Below are 14,649 nucleotides of genomic sequence, written 5' to 3'. Positions count from 1 at the left end.
GTGGGCCTCAGATTTGGTTACATTTTCAGACCTCTCCATGGGAGGTTGCTTTGTCCTCTGTTTAATTTTATGATGCTAATATTGGGTAAACTGCAGTGCCTCTCCTCTGTTCAGCTGCCACTTGGAGAACAGGCTCAGAAGTGCCCTGCAGATCTTGACCATCATCCTCTGACCTGGGGACTGAGGCTGAGAATTGAGTACTTGGCTCTCCTTAATTGCTTTGTGACAGTGTGGCAGTTCGAGCCACATTAGAAATCCAAAATTCCAATTTACAGGCTTCCCCCACCCCTTTCCACAATTTATCTCAACACCAGAGAGAAACTTTCAGGCCAGAGGCTTCTATAAGGGGAAGGGGAAGTATATACATTTATTTACACAAATAAATATACTGTACAAACTAAAAGCAACTGTACATATATATATATAAAACATTTCTATCAGTCCTTTAAGCTCCTCCCTTTAACTTTAGTCCAGGAGCAGCCTTTCAAGGCTGATATGAAACACAGTCTCTGTCTCGTGGGAGTGTTCTGGGCCCCTGAAACACTCCCTAACCAACCTTCAGCTGTTTACTGCAGTTTTTCTTCTCATAAAGTCCAAGAAAGTAGCTTTGAGTCCTTTCTCAGACTGGGGGGCCAATTTCAAACCATGGCAGACAGTACTGGCTATTCCAAGCCATTCATATCCTCATGAGGTGGTTCATAAGATGCTGTGGGAATCTCAGGTTCCTTGACCTTGTTTTTCCTTGTGTGCAAAGATAATGTCAGATGCCTGGTGGCCCCAGATCTCGGTGTAGCTGTGCTGATGGCAAATTGGCAGGGACAGGAAGAAAACAACGTCTCATTTAATTTCTGTGGTATTGGTGCGGGAACCTCGGGGGTCTGTGCTGACTGGAGTTCCTCACCACAGGGAACCACATCAAATGGGAATTTTATTTGTCCCCTTTCCCTCTGCTCAAGGAGGAAATGGTCATCATTTGGGTGCAATCTGTGCTGTGTGACTTCTGCCACTTTTTTCCCTGCATCATGTGTGGGTTTGTCTCTTCAGCCGGAACTTGTGGAAGGCTGTTCCCACACATTATGTAAATCTTTCCAAAATTTCAGAGACAATTCTCATTTTCTGTCAAATTTCTTCAAGGATTTATCTGAATTTAGCCTACTATTGTCTTGTTATTGTTCTTTAATAGTAAAAATAAAAACCTGCTTTCGCTGCTGAAAAAATGACCTGTTGTATATAGAGGCATAAGCAGATACCTCAAGACAGGGAATAAATGCTGCAATTTTTGTGATCTTTCCTGCATATATGTTTGCTGAAATACAAACATTTTTTAAGTAGGTACGTGCACCCATCCCCAGACAATGAATTTACTTAACGATTTTGTTGCTGAAATATCTCAAGTTTACAGCTTGAGGTAATTATGTTTGAGTCTCTAGGGGAAATGGATTTATAGAAATGTGGGAAAGAGAAAGTTAATTTGGTTATAAGGCAGAAGATCAAAAGGCTTTTATTAAGAACAAAGTCTGCTTGGAGTAGAAAACTGGGAGAAACAGAAATATTAGACCAAAAGAAAAAAATTTGAAAATGCCTATGAATAATATAGTTTTAATTATTGTTTTCTAAAATTCCCTGAAGTGTTCTTGCAAGTTTTAAAGATCCATGTGAAGAAGGTTGTTGTAATGCATTGAGTTACTCCTGATTTTCTTTTTCCATTGCTAAAGTCTATAGGCACGGGCAGGACTCTGTCAGTGGGAATAGCAAGAGGGCAAGAGGTTCAAGTAGTTTTGCATCCTAAAACTGAGGAGGTGCATTGTCCAGCCTGCATTCTGGTGTCATGTGAGATTACCCTGCTCCTCAACCATTCCACATAGATGGTTGTCTTCTCCAGTTTAGAAATCTAATTGAAGCCATTATTTCATAACCTTCAAGTAACCTTTTCCCGGGCATGTCAATGGATGCAAGGGGGTTCCCATTACACAGCACATGCTGTCTTCACTGTAGGGGCACATCTCTCATTTTTCTGACCTTCTCTGAATTAAAAAATTGCAAGCATTTAGATACTCTCTTTCTCCCTCATATCTTACACACTGAATCTGTGTCATTGTCTCATGTTCCGTTGTTGGCGGTAACAAAGTTGCCATGGGAATATTGACTGGAAAAATTTAGCACTTCCCTTTGGTGATAGAAATATCTGGATGTTAACATTTCTGTCCTTATCTTATGCTATGAAATTTAAATGTCTGCAGTAATTAATTCAATTTATCAGTTAAAAAATGTGATAGCTGCTGTTACAGCTCAGTGTTTCTTTCTCTGGCTAGAAAATGCCTCAGAGAAGTTAATAGATTAAGCATTTTACAGTCTGATCACTTAACACTGGTTAAATATGGCACCAGTGGAGAAAATTTTGATACATGCATCTTTGAGGAAAGCATTAAGGTTTCTCTCTACGTCATCTGAAGTCTGACTGTGGTTTTACATCTACAGAGACTCTATTTTCACTGTAAATTGCTTTCCTCAAAATGCTCCCGTGTCTTTTCAATTTTTTACGTTGTACCAGTCCTTGTTTTCTTCCTGGATTTAATGACAAGCCTCATTTATAGAAGACAGTAATAAAATGGCAGCATCTGTCTTCTCCCAGGCTCGTGGAGCATTTGTGCTGGCAGCACTCAGTCGCCTCGGAGCAGTCGCTCGCTTGGGCTGCTGAAGCCTGCCCAGACCACCCTGGCAATCTGCACTCTTCATTTCCAGTGTCACATTCATTAGAGGTCTCTAAAATGGGTAGTAGAAAAATGGGAATTAATAACTTTGAAGATGAAGGAGGAAAAAAAAACCAACAACCTCGGACCTTAAAAAAGAACAATGATAAACCATGACGTTGTCTGTTATATGCAGAATTCTTGAGAGAGGGCTAGAAAAAAGGGCAGTGTTTAATTCTTGAATCTCTTTGAAATCAGACCTGTTTGAAAACACCACCTCTTTTGAGGAATGGGTGAAACCCAGGGGAATAATCAGGGAACAGAGACATTTTATTCTCTTGTACCCTTTCTTAGATCTGTGCTGGTGTCTGTGATAAAGAACTATTTTGTTTTCTGATCCCCAAACTTCACTGAAAAAAAAATTATAAAATTAACAATTTGTTTAAAACAAGCTGTCTATATTAACAAAAAAAAAAAAAAAACCCAACCCAAAACCAACTGTGGAGCAAAATGCTCCCAACTGTGGAGCATTTTTCCTGCTGATGGCTAAAGAAATCTTTCAGAAACCTCTGGGAGTAGTTTGCCACTTCAGTCCACAAATGCAATTTCTTTCCACTTACATGGCTTGCTCTGAAGGCTTGGGCTACAGGATCTCACCTGGAAAACCTCAGTAGTGTGGACTGTCACTCGGCTGTGACCAGTACTGAGGCTAAATTGCTTCAATTAAAGGCTACTCCAGAGTAAGCTGCCATTAGTATCCGTTACTGCAAGATTAAAGTTCGTTTATTAGGTTGTTATTGATGGAATTAAGCCGACTGATTGGGAGCAATTCAGAACTGAAATAACTGTCATGCGAAGGATGAAACCATTTACTGCTGATATCGGGAAACTTATGGATTGAAATAATAAGATCATGCCAATTTAACTAAAAGTGGACAGCAAAGATCTATTGCAAAGCTCAAACTTTTAATCTGACGTGGTCTCACGGCCCCTGTGGATGGACAGCTGTTCTGGGTAAGGCCATGGAAGGCTCCAAAATCTTACCAGCTCTACTGATGCATTGGGGGTCATTTTGGGATCAGCTATGACATGCACTTTTTGAGCCAGTTCCTGTGCACCACAATCTCTTTGTTTGTCGTGGTAGAGGACGATGAGGAGCAAAGTGCTGAAGCAAATGCCCAACTTTAGCCCATATGTGCCAGCTGGAACCCTGAACTGGCTCAGTGGTGGAGCAGGAGGTGCTTTGCCTCGGATGAAAGATGTTGTAGGACAGAAAGGAGATGTCAGGAGAATGAGATCTGGGCTTGGTGCCAGCACCACCCAAGCCAGAAGAACAACTTTATTTGGCCTGTTGTCCGGTCTGCTCTCTGTTCCTGCTTCTCACCGTGCCATCTGAGGAGACGGGAAAGTTGACATCAGCCTATCTTTTTTTCTTTAATTCTTCTTCCTTATTCTTCAGAGAGGCCTCTCATGGTCTACCTGCAGGTGATCAATAATCAGAATGACATATTCCACACACTTTATAAGCCATCCAGCTGTGTTTCCAGGAGGGAGGAAGGTGAGGCTGGGGTGGGGGATGAAGATGACTGTGTTGCACGAAGGGCTATTTTCTGCCTGAGAAAAATCCTGGGCAAAATCGGGATGTTTGTTTTCTCTGTGATGCAGGAATGCTGTGTGCTTACAAAGGTTTCTGAAAAGCCTTTGCTGGTTCTGACTGCACTGCGCTGGCTTTGGTAAGCAGGCCTTCTGGTATGCTTTAAAAAGATAAACTGAAAAAAAAAAAACCACCCCAAGAAGCATACTTTCTTTTTAACGTTCACGGTGATTAATGTGAGTGGCTTTTCACAATCCATTTCCAATTAATTTTAGTGAAGGGAGCTCTGCTGACCCTATATATGAACTAAACTTCATATTAAAAGATTATTGAAGGGATTGCAGGCTAAGGATTGAACCACAGGGCTTAAGTTCCAAACTAGCCATCATGTGAGTCACCAAAAACCACAGTTCTCCCTCAGTATGAGTCATCCTAATGACACAGTTGGAACCAGTGGAGCTCAGAGCCTAATCTCCTCTGCCACCAGCCTCAGCCCTGCCTGGAAGAAGACAAGGAGAGGTCACAGCATGTAACAGGCTTTCAGCTCCCAGGTGATGTAGCTGGAAGGGAAATAAATGGGTATTGCAATGCTTTCCATTTGAGGCTGGGTGAACAGCAGTTGTGCTGCAACCCACTCTGATCCCCTAAAATCAGAGGCATCTCTTGTCTTTTTGAGAGAGAAAGAAGAAATCTTTTGCTCTTCCCTTTCTTCAAGCTCCTTTGAATACCTACAGTGCAACTTTATCTCATCCTCAGTAGGGAAAATAAAAGTCTTAGTGCTTATGAGAATGCTGTTATTTGCTGTCCTTGCTGTTGCAGATTTATTATTATTTTCCCCTCTTCCCGGAGCTATAATGTCTTCTACAAATACACTTGATGTTGAAGAGCAAGAAAACACCTTTTTGAATTGCATTTTGATAATTATATCATAGTAAACCCCATTTATGCTGGGATTTGAAAGAACAGGAGTTGACAGACAAGCCTTTGTAAGCTTAACTGAGAAGCAGAAAAAGAAGGGATGCATTAATCTCAACACTGTCTCCTGTAGTTTTGTTCTGCTAATGGCCAAGATATGCTATAACTCTAAAAGAGCTGATTCATTCTTCCCCTTTTACTCTCGGGATGTGCTAAGAACTGCAGAATGTGATGCCAAGTGCTGGCTGCTGCCTGTCCTGGAGTTGGAGTGGCTGTGAGGAGCTGTTGGGATGGTGCTGACTTTAATCCAGAAAGCAGTGGCAGAATGGGAAAAACATAAAATTTTGGCTTCTGAGGGTGTGAGTGGGCACATGTGGTAGATGAAACCCTTGGGATGGAGAGGATTTGATCTGAGAAGGGATTTCGGTTGGTTGGTTGGTTTTTTTTTTCTTTAACCTGAGCATAGCTTCATTTATGACTCTTTCAGTCACTTAGTCTGTTCCCCCTAGCACCTTACCCCTGGTAAATGGTGATGGATACTCCTTCAATCCTACATTACCCATATCACATTTGAGAGTCTTTTATGCAGAGAGGTGACAATAGGGTAAAAAAGTGGGAAAACACTATTAGCGGTGTACAAGTTGTAGTTGTCTGAGGAAAAACAGATGCTGTTGTTATTTGTTCCGAAGCAGCTGGTACCACTTTATTTTCATGATTTGTGAGAGACAGGAGGAGAACACGTTGTACTTTCATGGCCCTCTGACACAGCTCAATGGGAGAGAAAGCACACTTGCATCTGCTGGCTGTAGAGGTTTACAGATGATTTGTTATGATCCATTCACTGAGCAGAAGGAAAAACTGTTACATTCGACACAAAATATACTATATGTGCTTTTCATGCAAATAAAATGCAGAAGCTAAAAAGATCCTTGCTGGAAAGCCCTATATTTTCTATTTGGGTTGAATCTTGAAGTGCTTTGCAGTGGGGCAGCCTCTCAGGCTGTATCAGGTATTAGCAGTTACTTGCTACAGATGTGTGCATCTGCATTACTTGAAGTTTTCTTTAGGCAAGCAAAGAGTAAAAAAAATAAAGGGATACTTCCTGTATAACGTAGGGAATCTATGAAAGCAGTAAAAATAAGATCCCACAGAGGGTGGGGACCAGCAGGTCTTGGATGTTGAAGAAAACTCTCTCCTGAGAATTTCTCTCTCTTCCTACAGAATTCTGTGGGTGAATCTTTCTTTGCAAAACATGTAAATTTGGACTTTTGTAGCGAGAAAAAAGGGAATAGAAAGAGGAAATTGTTGTAACTTCTGATGTTAGAGATTGTACAGTCGAAGCGATCACTTTATAAGCCTCGCTTTGTAGGTTATTACTGAATATTATTCTATTGGAAGTCACAGAGAGGATGTCTGTATTAGGCCTGATCAGATGGAGACAATACAGATACAGACAAAGAGTAACTACACCAAAATATATAATCCTGTGAGGAGAAAAGCTGGGTTCACAGAAATTTGCCTTTCTGTCAGTCAGGTAAGAGCTCAGCTGCTCTGTGGGCCCGGGGCATTATGAGCTGAAGAGTTTCACCATGAGTTGAAGAGTTTAGTGTCAGCCTGGCAGTCTTGACTCTGTCTCATCAGGAGAGACAAAAACTGCACCTGCTGATCCAATTCACCAGTCGGTCCTGAGAATTATACACAGGGATTCCTGTGCATGGACCTGTGTGGCAGCTTTCTGTGTGCCAAACCTCTGACATGTTCTGTCAGCCTTTCTTGGTTTTCCCTGCTCAAGGGAAGGGCTGCAAACGGGTCAGTAAATGAGCTCCATGTTTCACTAGGTTGTTTTACATTGAAAGGAGGAGAAAGATTTGAGTTTTGGGGTTCCAAGTCGTGGTTGCTTGGAGTGTTTCTGCAGCTCCTTTATGTGGCACTAATTGTCACAAAAAACCCCCGTGTCATCTGCCTCCATACCCCATTTGTAACTTTGGATTATTCATTCCGGATGCCTATGAACTTTTCTGTGAAATTACTGGAAAAGAATGAAGGCAGATTTGAGAATGAATTGCCTGGAAAAATTGTATGTGTGGCTTTGGCTTTTACAGCTGCTGTTTTTTAAAGTTCACCTGGATATGCAACAACAACAACAAAAAAGTTGTTTTATACCCCCCACCTCCTTGTTTCTCATCCTTTTCATCAGATAGAATTTCTTCACTCTAGCAAGAGACAGTAGTTCCTCTACTGCAGTAATTTCATCCAGAGAGTATAAAATTGGGGCAGAGATGCACATTTGCCCCTTTGGCTTATCTCTGTTTTCCCCCTCTTGCATATAAGCATCATGATGCAGACTTAGTGTGCACAAGTTGAAATCTCTTTTGCACTGTGTGGACCAGCAAGGTATGAAAATACACATGCTGTGAGACTGGGAAATAGATTTGCATTTTAGAAGGAGCAGAGAAGGGAATTATGTTAACAGGATATAATGGAAAAGAGGGGGGGGAAATTGTCTGTTTGGGCATTATTGTTGTGTGACTTTTTAGGCAGATTGTTTTTATTTTTAAGCTTTCTTTATATGTTGTTATATATTGTTACCCCAATAGCACCGTGTATATCACAAATGTGATGCAATGTTGGAACATGTTTTGCCTGTAAATGTATTTATAACTCTAATTGCAATGACAATTATTGCAATAAGGCTGAGAGCTGTGAATGAAGTGTCATGTTTAGTCCATTCTCCGTTAAGTCTGGCTACTTACTGTTAGCAAACTTTCTGTCCTTGAACATCAGGAGATGATCTCGGAGGGGTTTTGTTTGTAAGTGCTCTGCAGGAGAGCAGTGTAAGTTACCACTGTTTAGTCAAAACTAAGAGTGGACCACAGCAGAATGCAGACGATACCTTAATCTTCACTGGTAAAGTTGTTTTGCTGCTTCTAAGTACTGACTTGCCAGCCGGTGTAATTTTAAATGGAAAACAGCCTTGTGATGGTGAAGAAGGTTCTTTATTAAAATAACAAGGGCAGTGGTAGCTAGAAGCAGCTTATTCAGAGGCTGTAAAAGACCACGGCCATTTAGCAGTAGGCAAAAGGTAGCCCTGAGCAAGATGAGAACAATGAACTGTCAAGAAGTGGTTGTCAGGAAAGTGAACAGTGAATTTCACCCATTAAATTTCCTTTCAGATGTGTTTGCAACCTATTTGCCTTTCCCTTTCCCTTTCATTTGATTTCAATAGTGTATGAAGAAGACTTCTGTCACTCAGAGCTATTGTTCCAGAACGCTGTAGGGTTTAAGTTGATACAGCATTAACTTATGTCATTAAGGCTGTACCAGCACTCCCAGCCTGGCACTATCTGCCATTAAAAACACATTTTGTCAACAGTAACTGCTTTTCTTTAAGAGTGTGGTTCCTGAGTACATTCTCCTGCTCTTTGGCAAGGCGACCTAAGCTGTATTGTGGTCCCGGTGATATTGCTGTTTGACTCATTTTGTCAGCTGAATTCAAAGATTTATTTTCTAGGCAGTGTCCCAGCTTGCATGGTTCTGTTTTACTCCTACTTGTGAAAATCAATCATGGGGAACATCGCAGAGGAAATTACCAGCATGAGCAGAGAGTTCCTTGAGCAGCAGCTTATCCCCGTGCCAATCAAAAGGGCTTTGCTCTTTTCCTGCCTATGTTTGCAGGAGTCCAAGAATTATTTTGGATCTGTTGTGTGGTATAAAACAAGAGCTTGTCTATAAGAGTGAATGACTATGCTTTTTTGTATGCCCCAGATTTTCCTGTCTATAACTTATTCGTATGACAATCATAATACCATCCTTTATAAAATTATGCATTGCAATTTGATGATACGTTATAAAAGTATTGATATTTTATGCGTTCCCTGGAGGTGGAAGTTGTGCAGTAGATATAGATATCTATATATGTTGTATATGAATAAAATATGTATGTGTGCATCTATATGTTTCTCAGCTGAATAATGGAGGCTCCCTTCTTGTGCAAAGCTGCTGTAGTCCTGATTAACACCAAGGGCAGGAAGAGGAGGCAACAAACATGTTGCAGTGTGCTTGAGAGGCTTTCTGTAGCTTTGTAGGATGCCAGCACAGACCAGAAGAAATAATATGTCATTGTGTGTGGCCGACAAGAATATCTGAACTGGAAGGAGATTGAATAGCAGGGGTGGTGCTTTCAAGCTTGTCAGCTGCTTGAATGGAGCTTTTCACGTCTAAGCTCTCTTGTTAGGGAGATGTGAGGCTGCTGGGATGCTCTGTTCCAGAGCCACGGGTCGGTCCTTGCTGTAAGTGCTTGGAGGAATGCTGGAGTAATTAAGCTGAAATCTTTAGTGAAGTTTGCAGCTGCTGTGTTGTGGTTGGCAGAGAGCTCATTGCTGAAAATACAGCGGAGGGAGTTGTTTTTGTTGTTGTGGGCAGCAGGCACGACTGAATCCCTAAATAACTGATGCCTGTGCTTAGCTGTCTGCCCACTACAGCGTATTTCCTAATCTTTGCTGGTTCGTTTTTCTTGCCCAACAGTGACACTGCTTGCTTGCTATTTAAATACTGTTATTGGTCAATGGCTGGTACTGACTGCAGTTTAAACAAAAATAAATGCTAAGTCGTCTGATTTAATTGCTTTCTGATGTACCACACTCTGTCAATGAAGCAGGTAGCCTTGTTCTTAGGCAACCTCTGATTTAATCTTGATTTTAAAGCAGTCAGCGAAGCCATTCAGCTCTCCAGTTTCTGATTCTGTTTATTATCAATAGATTGGCATTTATATATCTTGGTTTCAGCAAACTCCTTTTTGAGGTTTTAAGGTTTACTTACCTCATTTGGCACAGACTGGTGCTCCCACTGACTTCATTAGGGCCACTCAGCCGGGTGCATTTAAAGGACGTGAGTGTCCTCTCCTGAAGTGTGGCCTCAACATCTTTATGGATCACTAAACTGCAGTGGAGGTGAAGGCAAAACCAGCAACAGCAAAACTGTTTCTAGTGAAATATGCAACGTGTTGTGGAGCTTTAAAAGAAACAGGAGAAAACTGGTTTCTGTTAGACCTTATAGGATAGGACCACCCAAACCAACAAACCACTCATGTCTGGGAACTTCATCAGAATTTTGGTGAAATTAAATTGGCAGAGGGAAAGTCAAGGCTGTAGCCAAAGCATTATATGTTTACCCAGTTCCAGTGGAAAGAGGTCTTCTGTTGCCCAGTTGCACCTTATGCTTTGGGTGGTGATAGAGGATACTGATGGACATCATTAAATGCTGCATATTGCTTACATCACGTTTTAAATATTATTTAAAGAACTTCACACAATACGTGGCTACTGAATGGAGGATGATTGTTCACTGGTAGGATTTGAAAATGGATTTTGAATCCATAATAAAAATAAACATATATGCTTTTTATGCTTCGTTTTCTATGCAGGTTGTGAGGAAATGGTCCTGCAAAGCTGTGCAAGGACCTCACTATATAACTTAGGGGTTAAATAACTTTCTTATTGTTAATCTAACTTCTGTTTGAACCTAAGAACTTTCACCTGCCCACTCCTAGGGGGAATGAAATATATTTACCATAATTGAACTGTAGCTTAATTTCTTTAGGTACACAGTAAGCCAATGATCTCTGGAGAATGTGCTTCTGTTCTAAGAGGCTTATGAACAGAGGAGAGCATTAAATAATTACAGAACTTCCAGATATTTGTGACTGCAATGAGATCACCTGACATTGAAGACCTTTTTTTTTGTTAATCTGAAATTGAATTAATTCAGGGTCTTTGGTGGTTCTTGGTGTTTAAAATATTCCATGCTTTTAAAAAATATCCATTATCTCTTCTCACCTTGTAGCAGAAAAGACTTATACAGTGCTCTACCAAGTAAAGCACCTAAAGGCATTGATCATACAACAATTATGTTTCTAGAAATGCGTGAATTTGAGATATGAGTTTGATTTCTGTTGGTATTTTTACTAACTTACAGCCAGACTCAACAACTCAACAACTGTTTTCGAAGGGGCTGCTCTGAAGGTACGAGATTCAGCAATGTTAAATGGACACAATAAAAAAGTTTAAAGGCAGGAAAAACAGAACTGCTGCTGGTCAAGAGCTGGTGTTATATCTGATCGGAATTCAGATGCATTTTTGATTGTTTAAGTGGCCCTTTGCTCTCACTTTTTGTTTAGCTTACGGAGCTCTTGCATATTCTTTGGGGGGGCTCAGTCCAGGTGGCATTTCCCAGCTCTGTCCATGCTTGGTCCCCTGGAGCATGTGGAGTGTAACCACGTGCTGGGTGTGTTGTCACAACTGATGTCACTAAAGCACATGCCAGTAGCTGTTCCTGAATGTTCTCCATGTGCAGCCCCAACCCCTTTGGCTCTGTCCTGCCCTGGCCATGCTTGCAGGCAGCAGTTGCATAAATCCCTTCATCAGCAGAACGGCTTCAGTACATCCATAACCAGTGGAGAGAGAATATATCATCAAAAAGGAGGGAGGAAAGAACAGCAAATGCATCTTTGCATCCCTGCCTTGTTTTCCACAGGGTCAGAAAGCAGAATTTTGCTTTATGTGCTTCCACCCTAAATTGTGGATTGTGGCTGCAGCTTCACCCTGTGAAGCATCACACCTCAGTGATGGTCTCTTAGTGGACACCATGGATGTGATTGCCTAGACCTGCTAGGATTTTGCATACCAGATTTGTTTTTATTGTACCTACATCAGCATAAATTACTCTCCTCTGCATGTAAATGTGCATCTGCCTCTCCCTGATGTTGTTACTGATGGTCCTGATGATCACTGTTTTTCACATGTTTATATGTAAGAAGGCAGCCAAGAGCTTTGGTGCACTGAGATATCGTGTACCTGCTGTCAGAGCCTGTTGGGACCTGAGGGCAGCCCAGGTATCTGCATACAGCTTTTCAGCTGGACCTCGAGGAGCAGGACAGACTTCCTTGGTTGTAGGATGGAGATGCTTGTGGTGTTCACTCGCTGGAACTTGTGCCACTGTCCCAGCATGACTTCTCTCAGGGATCTTGCTTCTCTCAAGGGCTGGAAGCACAAGCATCTCCTGCAGGCTTCCCAGTTGGTTTTCCTGACCTCAGGCAACTCTTCACCTGTGAAAGGGGGAAAAGGGGTCGTGTGTATCCTGGATGTATAATAACCTGCCTTCTCATGACATCAGTGCTATGACATCACACCTTGATGTGATGCCATGGGGTGCCTATGTTCTTGCCTCATCAGAGGATCCTTTTGAGCCTGTGGTCTGGCAGAGGCTTTATCAGTGCAGAGAGAGATGCAGGTGTTGAGGACAGGAGCTGGAGTACTTGGAGTGGAGGGTGCTTGAGCTCAGCCAGCCATACCTGTGGGGTTTGTCGGCCTTGTGCTTTGTGACGTGAAGGTGATGGGAGTCACATCATCCTACTGGAGGTCTGTGCAGAGCATGTTTGCTCTGAGTGCTGCTAGAGGGGTTGTAAAGAATGGGGACACCACCTTGTATGTGTCAGCATGTCCTGCAGAGAAATGCAGGGTCAAGACAGTGCTGTCCTATTCTACAGCCCCGAATTTCCCCTGCTGTGTAGGGCTGAGCTCCAGGGGCCTCTTCCCGAGGCATCAGATGCGTGGTCTTGTCATGTCAACACGACACAGACAAGCAAAAACCAGGCTTGCTGCTCATTAAGCATCTTCATTAGCACATGTCTAAGTAGTGATAAAATCCAAGTGCTCTGTATGTCAAAATAAGGACTGTATTTCAATTCTGGTCATCTTAAAAGCCAAATAATAAAGGTGATGAAGAAGGTTGCTTTTACTGTCTACTCAGACAAAGGAAAAGGAGGAAACAAGATATATACTGTACCCCAAAAGAAAGGAAGACTAGATATAAAGTTGGTTAGGAATAATTTTCACAAAACGTTTTCTGGAAAGGTTTTTGCAAAACCTTTTCCAGGAAAAAACAAATCACAGCTATATTCATAGCCTGGATTTTATTTAGTTCCTCTCTTTTCCAGCATGACTATAGTTCTGGCTGCTCTTAGGAAAGTTAGGAAATGAGGTAGCTTCAATATTAATGTAGTGAGCTACATTTGCAAAGGCAATCAAGAGCTTTACATGGTGTTCCGAGATACCGGAATTCAATTCACAGGATTTGCCAAAGCTCTATTTTTATTTTGTCTTCATCTGATGTTATCAAGGTTGTTCATGTTCCAAAAATGGATGAGTTTAGCAATAGTTAGCAGTTGGTAATAGGAGTCAAGAAGACCAAGGCTTTTAACACATTCAGAATGTTTAATTTCCCCTCCATCTGATGATAATAACATGCAAAAAGAAAATAACACAAAATTATGCGGATTTAAAAAAGCCTCCCACGCACCTTATGGAATTAAAATACTGTGTGGGCCTGGAACCACGAGTATGTTCACTAAGTATGATCTCCAGAAGCATGTTATATTTGAGAAAAAAATGAAATGAAAAATTAGTGGTTGCTGTTTTATCCAAACACTTCACTTTCCTAACATTTTGCTATGCCCATTAGGTAATCGTGCCATTTATGTTTAACTAAAAATTTCCCTTGGGGTGATATCCGTAAAATTTAAATATTTGCTTATTCATCTGTGGAGTTTCTATTATTGGAACATAACATTGCACTATGTCTTGAAGTATGTCCAAGGAAAGGTCAGGGTTTGCTGAAGTTTCCTTGTCTGAAGCTTTTTCACGCCAAAAATGTATTTAACGGTACAGTCAGCTGGGTATTTCCGTAAGGGCAGATGATTTTGGTTGTGGTATGAAGTTGTGCTTGGAAGTCTGGCTTCCCAGGCAATCTTGGCACAGAACCAAGATGTATATTATGCTTTTGCAGAGTCACAGAACAGGCTGATGCAGAAGACATACTGGAGACAAGGATGGGAAATCCTGTCTGCTTCATCATCCCAAGAGATGTGGAGAGGGGAAGGAAAAAAATGGCAAACCCTTCTCTGAGGTGTTTTCAGGAAGCAATGTCATGAATATATACTATGAGTGCTTTTTGTGAGCTTTATTTTTAAGCATGAGGGACAGGACTCAGAAATTATTAAAACAAGATAAGATAGGCACAGCCTTAGTGTGTTCAGGAATACACGTGTTACTGCATTTTGTTAATAATTAGCCTTTTTTAGTTTGCCTAACAAAAATACAAGATGGCCATAGAAAACTACTCCTTCTAATGGTACTGGCAGTGCTGTAAAATGAGACCAGCCCATGTTATGTTATAATACAACCACAGTAGTAAATAATCCCCTTCTGGCTGTCGTAAGGAGTATTTTAGATTCCTGGAATTAGATTAGGTCAGAAACACTAGGAGGTGAAACTGCAAAATCTGCAGAGCAGAAAAAAAAAGATGAAGCTGAGGGTGGGAGGCCTGATTTCCTACAGCCACTCATCTTAAAATGCTGCCCATAACTCAGCAGAGCAAGTACCTCACAAATTCGGA

General features: G+C 41.4%; 1 long non-coding RNA gene across 2 annotated transcripts; it reads right to left on the bottom strand.

The window, feature by feature from the left end:
* Positions 1 to 3,912: 3,912 nt before the first annotated feature.
* Positions 3,913 to 11,481, bottom strand: LOC127472573 (uncharacterized). 2 transcript variants are annotated; one of them, XR_007905059.1, is made up of 4 exons: positions 11,364 to 11,481; positions 10,018 to 10,209; positions 7,953 to 8,018; positions 3,913 to 4,169 (listed from the first exon to the last, which is right to left on the bottom strand). It is a non-coding gene; the product is annotated as an uncharacterized LOC127472573 (long non-coding RNA). The 2 variants fall into 2 exon arrangements; XR_007905060.1 differs by lacking the exon at positions 7,953 to 8,018.
* Positions 11,482 to 14,649: the final 3,168 nt, after the last annotated feature.

Source organism: Manacus candei, unplaced genomic scaffold, assembly GCF_025592945.1.
Source record: "Manacus candei isolate 608988 ecotype Guabito, Panama unplaced genomic scaffold, ASM2559294v1 h1tg000029l, whole genome shotgun sequence".
Lineage (NCBI taxonomy): Eukaryota > Metazoa > Chordata > Aves > Passeriformes > Pipridae > Manacus > Manacus candei.
Note: the sequence above shows the minus strand (reverse complement) of the source record. Positions and strands in the feature narration are given on the sequence as shown.